This window comes from Ovis canadensis, chromosome 5 (genome assembly GCF_042477335.2).
Source record: "Ovis canadensis isolate MfBH-ARS-UI-01 breed Bighorn chromosome 5, ARS-UI_OviCan_v2, whole genome shotgun sequence".
NCBI lineage: Eukaryota > Metazoa > Chordata > Mammalia > Artiodactyla > Bovidae > Ovis > Ovis canadensis.
The window spans coordinates 121467311-121479417 of record NC_091249.1 but is presented as its reverse complement, the minus strand read 5'-3'; the positions used below and the strand labels follow the sequence as shown (position 1 = coordinate 121479417).

The 12107-nt window shown below is 45.9% G+C and overlaps 1 protein-coding gene across 1 annotated transcript in view; it reads right to left on the bottom strand.

Annotated features, from left to right (window-relative positions):
- Positions 1 to 12107, bottom strand: part of MAN2A1 (mannosidase alpha class 2A member 1) — a 198256-nt gene that overhangs the window by 55643 nt on the left and 130506 nt on the right. The window lies entirely within an intron of this gene.

The window sequence follows — 12107 nt, the reverse complement described above, 5'->3', positions numbered from 1 at the left end:
AAGGGAAATAGAGACTATTAAAAGAAGTTTAGGCAACATTTGCAAATAAGTGCAGTTCTTAGAATGAAGTGGGGTTTTGGCAAACTTTTTCCAACAATCCTTTATATTAGCACACATCCATCACGTAACATTTAATTTTTACATGATGGTTTTAAACATAACTATATTTGTTAAGAGTATTCAAGGTTTGACTTATTTTTCCTAAAGTTCTCTCTCAATTCCTTGATATTTAAATAACTGTCAGTTGAGGCCCTTAACAGCCTTGGTTTCTTCAATAGCATTAGGTCCTCACCGTCTCATGGCTTTGCCTGTGAGTAGAAACATTCTAGATCACGTCACGGACTTCAGGAATTACACATTCTTTGTAAGACCTATGATTTCACTTTATAATACGTTTACAACCTATCTTCAAATAAAAGAAACAGCATTTCAGAGAGGAAACCTGACTAAGACCACAAGCGCCTCATCAGTGAGCCCTTTCAGGGCACCTCCTATGCCTTCACGTGCACTCCTGCACACTCCCGCGACCTCAGGAGCACAGAGCCAGGCAGCCCAGCGCGCCTCCCTCTCGCCTGCGACTCTAGCAGACAGGGTCCCAGCTGCCGCGGTGTGCTCAGGGCGCCTCAGAGTCGAGCAGCGCGTGTCCTGCACACTCCAGCTGCACTGGAAATGGCTCATTAGGAGATAAGATAACTACAGTGGCCAAAACGAAAGCGAAGGGCAAAGGAAAAGGAGGGTGCGGCATGGAACCCAAGACGCTGACTCACGCATTATCAGGAGAAGCACTCTGGACTGAGACACTGCTGCAGCATACCGAAGGCGACAACATAAGAGCGCCTTAGCTCCTGTTAGACTTCAGCTCCTATTAGCTCCTACTAGACTTACACCTCAGGGTGACGAGCGCTAACGTCATTTACGTTCACGGAGATCCCACGTATATTTGAGAAAAGAGCATCGGAAGCTCGCAGTCAAAAACAAGACAAAGCAAGAATCTACGAAAGGCCCCGAGGCCCCGAAGTCCTAGACCAAACCCCACTGTGTCCACGAAGCAAGGAGAGGGGGCACACCGCCCCTGAGAGGCGTGCTGGGCAGGCTCCCCTGGAGGCGCCTGCCGACCCGTGTGTACCCGCTCGCCCACCACCCTCCACTGGAGCCTGGCTCCCCCGACCGCTCTCCAAACACACTCACACCTGGAAAGCCAAAAATGCCAGGGCTCAGCGCTGCCCACTAGACGGCACTGCCTCCCTCAGCCGCGAGAGGGCAGGAGGCGGTCGAGGACCACTCACGTCCAGCACCAGATGTGCAAGCCAGCGTCCCAGAAACAAGTGGCTTACTACTGAACCCCACACATCCAGAGGCTTAGCGCCAGTATGAGAAGCGCTCTCTGTAGCCTGTGTCTGCAGGTGAAGGCTTAGGCCAGCCTCCTAGTTCTGTGGAAGCCCTGAGGAAGAGCCAGGGATGGAGTCCAGAATCTCCACTGCGAATCTCTGGACGCCCCACTACGCAGAGCTGGTCATAAAGGCTCCAATAATGGAATACAACACATCCAAGAAATGAACTCAGGCAGCAAGCACACAAAGCGATGATTCTTTCTGATAAGAAAGAGAGTGATTCACATTTAAAGCAAATACTAACTTTAACCATATATTTCATTTTGTACAGTATTAAACAGATTTTTATAACACGCTGTGAACTACGTTCTGTTTTGTTTCATGTTAGTAGCTAATTAGTACTTGACCAGAATGATGTTTCTACTGCACTAAATGAGTGCGTAACTATCGTGCCAGGAGTCTACTCACAAGCGAAGTGTGCGGAGTAGCTGAGTATGATGCTGCACTAAGAGAGCAACTTTCTCACACAGCCAGGGTTCACAGCACGCTCAGGAGCGTCACAGCACACAGGCGCCCGACGCAGAAACTCCCATCTACGCACACGCAAGCAGAGCACGGAGAAAGCATGACCACCCATGAGGCACACAGGCGCCCGATGCAGACTCCCATCTACGCACACGGCAAGCAGAGCATGGAGAAAGCATGACCACCCATGAGGCACACAGGCGCCCGACGCAGAAACTCCCATCTACGCACACGCAAGCAGAGCACGGAGAAAGCATGACCACCCATGAGGCACACAGGCGCCCGACGCAGAAACTCCCATCTACGCACACGGCAAGCAGAGCACGGAGAAAGCATGATCACCCATGAGGCACACAGGCGCCCGACGCAGAAACTCCCATCTACGCACACGGCAAGCAGAGCACGGAGAAAGCATGACCACCCATGAGGCACACAGGCGCCCGACGCAGAAACTCCCATCTACGCACACGGCAAGCAGAGCACGGAGAAAGCATGACCACCCATGAGGCACACAGGCGCCCGACGCAGAAACTCCCATCTACGCACACGGCAAGCAGAGCACGGAGAAAGCATGACCACCCATGAGGCACACAGGCGCCCGACGCAGAAACTCCCATCTACGCACACGGCAAGCAGAGCACGGAGAAAGCATGACCACCCATGAGGCACACAGGCGCCCGACGCAGAAACTCCCATCTACGCACACGGCAAGCAGAGCACGGAGAAAGCATGACCACCCATGAGGCACACAGGCGCCCGACGCAGAAACTCCCATCTACGCACACGGCAAGCAGAGCACGGAGAAAGCATGACCACCCATGAGGCACACTTCTGGGGAAGTAAGCACACTACCACACACGGAGCAGATTTTCATCGGCACTACTGTGTTCAGTGGTAAGACACCGGTTACACTGTCAGTATCTCCAAACATGAGCCCTTTTCAACCTTTCAATTATGAATGGAGCCAACAGGTTTCATATTAAACTATCATACTCACTTATTAAAAAATAATACTGTTTCATCCACACTAACAAAAGGAAAGAGTAATATTTCTGAAAAAGGGGAATAGTTCATTTCTATGTTACCTTGGAAGAAACGGCATAGCAAGCTCAGAACTACCTCCCCCCAATCTCTCCTACGTCTGCCTGTCACCAAGCCCGCTTCCTAGTCCTTATTCTGACCCTCAGCCCCCACGACTTGGGGCTACAGGCACTTAGCCCATGTCTCTATATACAGAGAACAGCCTTCGCCTCATGAGGACGGAGCACTCACACGCCAGCTGCCAATCAAGCGGGAGACGGCGCTCTATCTTGGCCGAGAGAAAACGGGAAGGAGAACATCTGCCTGTTCATGTCAAACTGGGCATTGTTCCATGAAGAACTAGAATTCCGCTGGAAATGTGATTCTGTCCTTGCAGATTCTAATGGAGAGGAGTCGAGTTAAAATTCCCTAACTTCTTTTGTAGAAATGATCTGAGTCACGTAAGGCAACAGTGCTCCTCTGGGTCCTATTTTTGAGGCAATCTAACCAACACCTACTATAAACAAATGACTAGGCCCAGGCGGACCTCCTGCCAGGGCTGGACCCAGGGCAGCATGAAGGGAAGAGGGCCCTTGGCGAGAGTGGCGCAGGAGACACCACTCACAGAGCGTTTCCTGTATGCCAAGCTCAGCCCGAAGGCTTGTGACCTACCAGACATAGCGTTTCATCCGTTACTGGACAGTTAGGAGAGCTAAGGTTCACGGGGTCAGGTATGCTGCAAGATTCCACCAGTTACAGGGGCCAGAATGGGCTCAGCACGCAGCCGCACCCCTCACCATCCTAACCACTTGACTCACAGGACATGCTCATAACAACCATTCTGACAAATGGGGTTTCCTGTGGAGATTCCCTTAGCTCCAAGTCTACTTGGGAAAAACTCCACAGATGTGAAGACAGATTCTTCACTCATGCCAAAGATCCCCACAGACACTCTCTTTTCAGAAAGCTCAGGATGAACAAAAAGCTATTTACATTTCAGTACATTTGTGAAAGAAAACTTACAAACTAGAACAGTGGAATAGAAAAAATCTTATATAGCAAAGAGTATATAAGAGTACATACTTACATACAAGTATATAAAAGTGTATAAGGTCATTTATCTAATGACCTTACTGCATACTCAAACAACAGTCAAAAACATTATTCAAACAATATTAAAAAATATTAGAAAACTAAACTACAGTTTTAAAAAACATTAAAAAATATGACATGCATTTATGGAGGTGAAAGGAAGATACAAACAAAAAATGCCACCTGTTAGTAAAGTTTAAAACCAATTAAACAAACACCAGGTTATATGAAAAGTTATTGTAACTTCATGTGCCTAGTGTAGTACCTTGCATGAAACAACATTCAATAAATAGCTGACGAATGACTAAAACAAGAATCTCGGGGGGGGGGGGACTTTATCATTTGTGAATAATACCTACTGGTGTGGAGTCTTATGGTTTTATCAAATCATTTTCATTTTGATTATTTTAATTCCTCAAAAGATATGGTTGAGAAACTATGTAATTAACCCCTCTGCAAAAATGAGGGAAATGGCAGATTCATGATCAAAGAGAAAGTTAACAATAAAAGCAAAAACTGGAGTTCAGTCTGTCTGATTACTAATCAACGACAGCACATTAAAAAATTCACCTCAAACGATACATGCAGCTTCTCTAAAGAGCCTCATTAGTGGGCATAATACAAAGAGGAGTAGTAACCTTTACATTAAGTTATTCTGAATATGAAAATATGTAGTTTTACCTGTTTACAAAAGCTACGATTTCTAGATGGGAACTTAATTCATCTAGTCCACCTAGTTCCCTAGTTTTAAAACATAATGCTCACCATAATAGCCATCAGAATAAAAATCAAGATATTAAAAACCAAAAAGAAGCCTTTCTGAGATACAGTAGACCTTCAAAAATCACAACCAGCTCTGTGACTCCTAAGCTCTGGAGTCAGATACACTCAAGTTCAAAAGCCGACAATCATACGTATAATTTGAGAGGCTTTGGACAAGTGATTTCATTTCTCCAAGCCTTAAGATCCTTATCTATAAAATCAGGAGATGGGCTTGCAGTTAGGGTTATATAATAAAATGTTTGGAAAATCCCAGGGCTGAGACCTGGCACAAAGAATATCAACAGCAATCAGATCTCTCCTTTCTCTTGCAAGACCCTCCTGACCAAGGACCCTGGTATACAAATCACATGGATGGTGGGATCAATGTTTTAATCAACCCAGGTCTCTGAGCCACCTCACTTGCTTTTCTAGGTAAGGCATATGTAAATCTAAATGAGGGAAATCAGCAAGACCACACATGTTCCAGACACCTTAAACAAGAGTTCAGGTACGATGCGGGGAGGCAGTGAAGGTGAACAGGTGCACAGAACACAGGCACGCAGCCACCACACGACGCCCGGCCACACTAAGGAGCAGCACGGAACGGGCCGTGCAGGCTCCTCCTGCCGAGCGTGGGTACAGACCGACACCTGTGACCGCACAGCCCCTGTGCTGACTGCTGCTGAGTTCAACACAACAGGGAAGGTAGTGAGGGCTCTGTACACCCTATTACAGAGCGTGTTTCCATACACACATAGATGGCAGTCAGGGCGGAGAAGGCGATGGCACCCCACTCCAGCACTCTTGCCTGGAAAATCCCACGGACGGAGGAGCCTGGCGGGCTGCAATGGGGTCTCTAGGAGTTGGACACGGCTGAGCGACTTCACTTTCACGTTTCACTTTCATGCATGGAGAAGGCAATGGCAACCCACTCCAGTGTTCTTGGCTGGAGAGCCCCAGGGATGGGGAAGCCTGGTGGGCTGCCGTCTATGGGGTCGCAGAGTCGGACACGACTGGAGCAACTTAGCAGCAGCAGCAGCAGCAGCAGCAGGATGGTCGAGAATCAACCAGGAGAGGATTCAAACTACAAATCAACTTTACTAAAAATAAGCAGAATATATACAAAGAGGCTGACAGAGCTTTATTGAGGGACATAAAAAATGAAGAGAAATATACTTTTCTAGGTGAGAAAACTAAACTACTGTAAAATATACAATTCTCCCCAAAATTAATTTATGAATTTTATGCACCGCCAACCAAAATCCCACTGAAATCCTCTTATTGGGAGAAAGGGAACAAAACAATCTTATGATATTTCTACAAGTAGATGGGCAAGACATATGGTTAAATAAATGCACTTAAACACAATGCCAACATTGATTCTCAATGAATTAAAAAATTTAAAGACAGAAAAAAATGATGGAAAACAAGTAGGAAAAATAAATGTAAAGTTTGTGGTACAAAACATCTTTTTAACCATAATAGAAAATATAGCAATAAAGTAAAAGGCTGACAGATTTGATAACAAAATGCTTAGAACATTTTCTATATTAAAAAAATTAAAGAATGAAAAAATAAAAGGAGATCAAATTCAGGAAATCTGTAAAGTGTTCTTAAAAATCAATAGAAATATAAACACTCAAGTGGAGAAAATGAGCATTTCTCTTTCGCCAAATTGAAGCTGAACACTAAACGGTGCTTCCACTTCCAGCAGAGATAAAGTAGTTGATGACAAGAGCTCTCGCTTCTGTGGGCCAACTAGGAAACCAGATAAAACATAGTAATCGTTTGCTTGAAGGCAACAGAGAATTGCTGAAAAGAGAATTTCAGAGGAGAGAGCTGCCTTCTCGAGCCATTTTCTACTCTGGGTTGTGCCAATTCTCAGCACAGGAAAGGCTGAGTTCCATGCAGAGCCCAGTACAAAGCCTAGAGGAGCTTCACTGTGCGGGCAAAGAGGCTAAAAAGCACTTGGAGGATATGCAGGAAGCTTCATGTATACACTTGGCTTTCCCATTAGCACACGTACCAAACATTGGGAACTGCCCAGAAATCTAAACATTTCTTTTGCTTTTGAAGAGTAGAGCAAGACATGAGATTTTAGAACCTGCCAGAGATAGGGCAGTGTGTGGAAGGGACCGCAGGCCAAGCACTGCAGGGGGCCACGAGACACTGATGCAACGGGGAAACGGGGCACGCTGCGGTCCACGGGCCGCAAAGACTCGGACTCGCCTTAGGGACACGACGACAGCAAGAAGACACAACAGGCAGGGACCAGAGTTGTCCCTCAGAGCCTCCACACGGGACAAGCCCTCGAACACTCGTCACCCAAGTGAAACTGATTTTGAACTTCTGGCTTCTAAACGTTTAAGATAATACATTTGTGGTTTTTCAAGACACTGAGTGTGTATTTGTCAAAACAGCACTAGGGAACAAACACACCGGGTCATACTGCTCCTCCTGAAAACGAGGGCCAAGCTCCGGCTTCCCAGCAGAGACCACACTGCACACGGAAGAGAAGATCCCGAGTGCTGGAAACGGGGGCAGGAGGCGGGGAGAGCAAAGGGTAGTGGGCAGAGCTCAGGGCTCCTGGAGCTGGGCTCAGCAAAGACTGAAGGGCGTCGCCTCTGACCCCTCCCCCAGGGCGGACTCTCTCCTGCCTTCTCATCCGCCGGCTACGAGGTCTGAGGAGCCCAGATCCACACTGACCCTGAGCAAGTGCACACAGCTAACAGAAGCCAAGAAGCGAGGAGAAAGCTCCCAGACCTGTATTTCGTAGAAAGCAGATAATCACCAGTCCCTTACACTGATCAAGGTGGTTATTCCTAACCTTTTAAAATCCTGCTTACTTTTTAACCTTTGAAATGTGCCCGAGACTTTTCATATGTCTCAAGGCCTCTCAGTTTAAAACTCCTGCTATTTCTATAAAACAGGCCTTCTTAACTAGACATTTAACGGTTCTTCCACAAAAGCTTTCTTAGAAACTATATAAGAACAATCACACTTCTCTTCCATGACCAGATATAGAATTTATACTTGCAAGAGGAAAAACAAAACACAATGTTTTCTGGAAGCTTCCAGTTGATTCAGTAACAAATATTATTTGGCCTCATTTAAGAAGAAAAATAATTCAACACTTAGGAATAGAACACTTTCATCTCAGCAATCAAAATTAGGATTTTACTTGAATACAGTAGTGCATAAATGTAGCCTGAATTTCTTAACACGTGAAAGTTTATTTCAGCGATTTTTCTACATTCAGGAGAAATAAATTAAAATTCATGGACAAAAATGTTATAAATCTAATCTCATGGAAGTCATTCACCCAAGGACAAGATTCAAAAGGCAAGTAAACAAAGGCACTGCCAGTGTGAAAACGCCCTTCGAGGACCAGCAAGATGATGGCAGCAGCTGCCACTGCCGGCGCCAGCCAAGCGCCCGATCTCTCAAGATGCCTTATACGAAATCCAGAACTCCACAAGACACTGCTAACAAGAGCTCTCCCTTGAGACCAGTAACAGGCAACTACTAAGTAAAGATTCCAGAAAGTTCTACATTAGAAGATATTACTTGGTGTAGAGAATTAAGTTTGCTTATAATACTAATAGGCAAAGCAGTAAATCAAAAATAAAATTGTAAAAAAAAAAAAAACCCTGTATCTTAAGGGAATATTTTTACTACTTTTAATTCAAAGTAAAACTGACTTGTTAAGTGACAGAGATTTTCAGATGTTAGTCAGGTCACTTCAGTTCAGTCGCTCAGTCGCGTCCAACTCTCTGCGACCCCATGAACTACAGCACGCCAGGCCTCCCTGTCCATCACCAACTTCCGAAGCTTACCCAAACTCTTGTCCATTGAGTCGGTGATGCCATCCAACCACGGCATCCTCAGTCATCCCCTTCTCCTCCCACCTTTCAGATGTTAGCAACAATAAGAACACCACCAAACAGCTAGCACTAATGAGCCTTTAGAACAGGGCCTAAAGCATACAGGATGTGCTTTCCTTAACTCTGTGAAGCTTTATAGCCAGCTTATGAAATCCTAAAACCATGAAGAGCCAGGAATCACACTGAACCAGCCAGGGCCTAAGGCCTCTCGGAGGCAGAGCAGGTGGCCTGCCCTTCTCCAATGGGTGAAGGCCTTGGGGTGCACGCGCTGGAAGCAGAGGTCTACCCCAGCTCCAGCTCTCCAAGGCTTTCAGAACGCTCCTTGATCAGAGTGCTCCACGCCACTCCACCTCAGCCAAGAGCCCTCACTCTGATGGCCCCCACCCAGCTGCAGGGGGAGGACTGGGGTGGACGGGCTTTCTTTGAGGGGGTGAAACGAAGGCTACTTCTCTAGATGACTCGAGTAACACACAAGCTACTCCCGCAGGATTTTACTTTCTGTAGGAGGCAGTAGAGATGTGTGCGTGCCTAGTCGCCCCGTCATGTCGGGCTCTCTGTGACCCCATGGACTGGAGCCTGCCCAGCTCCTCTGTCCATGGGGGTTCTCCAGGCAAGGATACAGGAGTGGGTTGCAAGGCCCTCCTCCAGGGGACTGTCCCAACCCATGGATCAAACCCAGGTCTCTCACACGGCAGGCAGATAGATTCTTTACTGTCTAAGCCACCAGGGAAGCTCAAGAATATGAAGGTGGGTAGCCTATCCCTTCTCCAGGGGATCTTCCCGGCCCAGGAATCGAGCCGGGGTCTCCCGCATTGCAGCTGGATTCTTTACCAGCTGAGCTACCAGGGGAGCCCAAGCTATATCACAGGTCTTCATTTTGCAACACTGATATTTTGGAAAATAGTTTCTTTCTCCTGTGTCCCAGTTATTGAACCAATTTGGTTACTTTCTAGAGTTTTCTACCTCCAAACTTCCTTTCCCAGTGATTATGCAAGTGAATGCTTTATAAATGATTTGTATATAACAGACAACTAAATGTCAGTTGGACATCACCCTGGGGATTATCCACAGCCCTCTCTTCCTCAAGACATACTGCAAACAGAACTAACGTTTAAACACATAGAGCGGGCTGGTGACAGAGGCGGGACCGGAAGGAGCCTCCAACTCTCAGCCCCCGCTCCCTTCACAGCTCTGCTCTTTCCAGGCATCTGACAGCAAGCCCCGCCCGGAGCCCAGCAGGACAGGAGCAGAGTTAGTGTCATAAATGTTACCAGGATTCACAGCTGCAAATGCAACTCAGTACTATAAAGCTTTAACCATCACAAGTACAACTACATATTTCAGTCTTTCCTACACTGAGAAAAGCATTTCTAAAAGCAGAAATAAAACCACAACCAAAGTAGAATCAACACGTCATTTTATAACTTTTTAAAACAAAATAAGGTTGAAAAATCTTGCAACTATTCCCACAGTATAACAGAAAACAGCAAGTCAATGACAAGGACGAAAATTCCTATCCAACTATTCTAAAGTTTTCGATACTAAAGCAATAAAAAGAAACAGACGCAAAAACTGCGCATGATTTGGCTGTGACCCCAAGAGCCTTGTCCCCAGTGAGGCTGCCTTTACTCTGAGACAGCTTTGCCTAAAACAAAGATGCCATCTGTTTTACCTAACACATTAAGATGCTCTATTTTCTTGTCAATTCAGAAATCACATCTGTAGCCATTTTCTGAAAAGACAGCAAAAGACATTATATTTATGGATGACTGCATAAGGAATGATGTTCAATCAAAATGTAATTTTCATCTACAAGAAGAAAACTTCATTTCTCCAGTGACTATAATGCTGTGACTGTGGAGGAATGCACAGTACATAAACAGGCTGATTTTCACAAATAAAAAGATCTTAAAAGTTAACACAGTCAAATAAGGTTGTTTTGCTGCTGAAGACAAAAGCGGCGAATGTTTGCATACACTTTGTATCTCCCTGTTGACAAATGAAAATCTATCTTGTGTGAGGTTTTCTGGTGAAGAGCAGACCACTTTTTACCGGTGCTACGTCTCTCCAAGCTAGTGAGCCATCTTGTGAGAGGTAGAAATATGGAAACAACGAACAAAAGCACTCTCTCTCTTCACAACACTTTCACACAACAGCGGCTCTAGGACAGAAACGCTACACTCCCGGGAACGGACGGAAGAAGACACAGAACACTAGAGAAAACGTCACTCACAGTGAAGGAGACACCACGTCACAAGGGATAAAGAGCACGTTTCTAAGAAAACAACACACGCCACCCAAATGCCTACAGTACTTTGAGTACATGTTAAGCACCTACAAAATATCAGCATCTAAAACCAAGTATGTTTCAGTTCAAAAAGTACCCCAATCTCACATTTTGTTTTCTTGCCTAAAAAATAAAATAAAGCTGCTCTCCAAATAAGGGTGAAGTAAGTCCAAAGGCTCTATTTAAAATGCTTCTTTTACCACAAAGCTGTGAAGTGTTCTGAAGTCCAGGATGGGCTTGAAGCCCTCCCTGACTTGTCAGGGTCAGGACACCTTCACTAACATCCTCTTCCTTGTTGCCCTGGTAGTGCACGATTTATTAATCTGCATTTAGAAGGAAAAAGAAATCTGGTTCAGAGGAATGGAAGACTGGAAGGAGAGCATCTCCTCCGCCTGTGCTCGGCACTGCTCTGTGTTAGCGGTTTCAGAAGGCGCGGCGGACGCTGGGAGAAGGGCGAGAGGACAGAGGGTAAGAGTGCAGAGCCAGGAGAAATGCGCACCCGGGGAGCCACACCCGCACACGCGTGGCCCTCCCAGACCCTCCCGACACAGACACTCAGAGGACTCGCTTCCGCACTTCCAGAGTGCGCAGCTCCAGCTAACGGCGGGAGGGAGCTCGGGGTCCGCAAGCAGGAACAGAACAGAGCCGCTCACAATCGGCACTGCCCGCGGGCACACTGAAGCCAGTGCCAGCTCCTCTTTGACAGTTTCGTCTCCTTTACAAGTTTTCCTTAGATTCTACAAATTACTCCCAAATATCATGACTGGAAATTATTATACTCCTTCTTAGATATAGGTGACAGTCCCCAAGCTAACCCTGCCTTCGTATAGTAAGGTATCAAAATAATAGCACCCTTCTACACAGACAGGGGCACACGCTACTTCTCGCCATCTCCAGCACTTTCTTGACTGTGGTCCTCGGAGTAATCATAAGATGAGGTGTTCAATGTGCGAAATCACTTTAATTTCATTAGACAAATCACACAACTAAAACTTGAGTGTAAACTTAATTCTCTGTATGATAATCTGACAACAATAAACTGGCACCACACAGCTAGTTAGTAAAGTTTGATTTAAAGTATAAACAATAAAAAGGCAATTAAAACATAGCACCTTAGCAAATGTTCTCTGAACTCACAACTACTTCGCCATTGCTCTTAAACAAATAAACTTTAAATACTTAAAACAGTCTGTTCAATCACTTTTC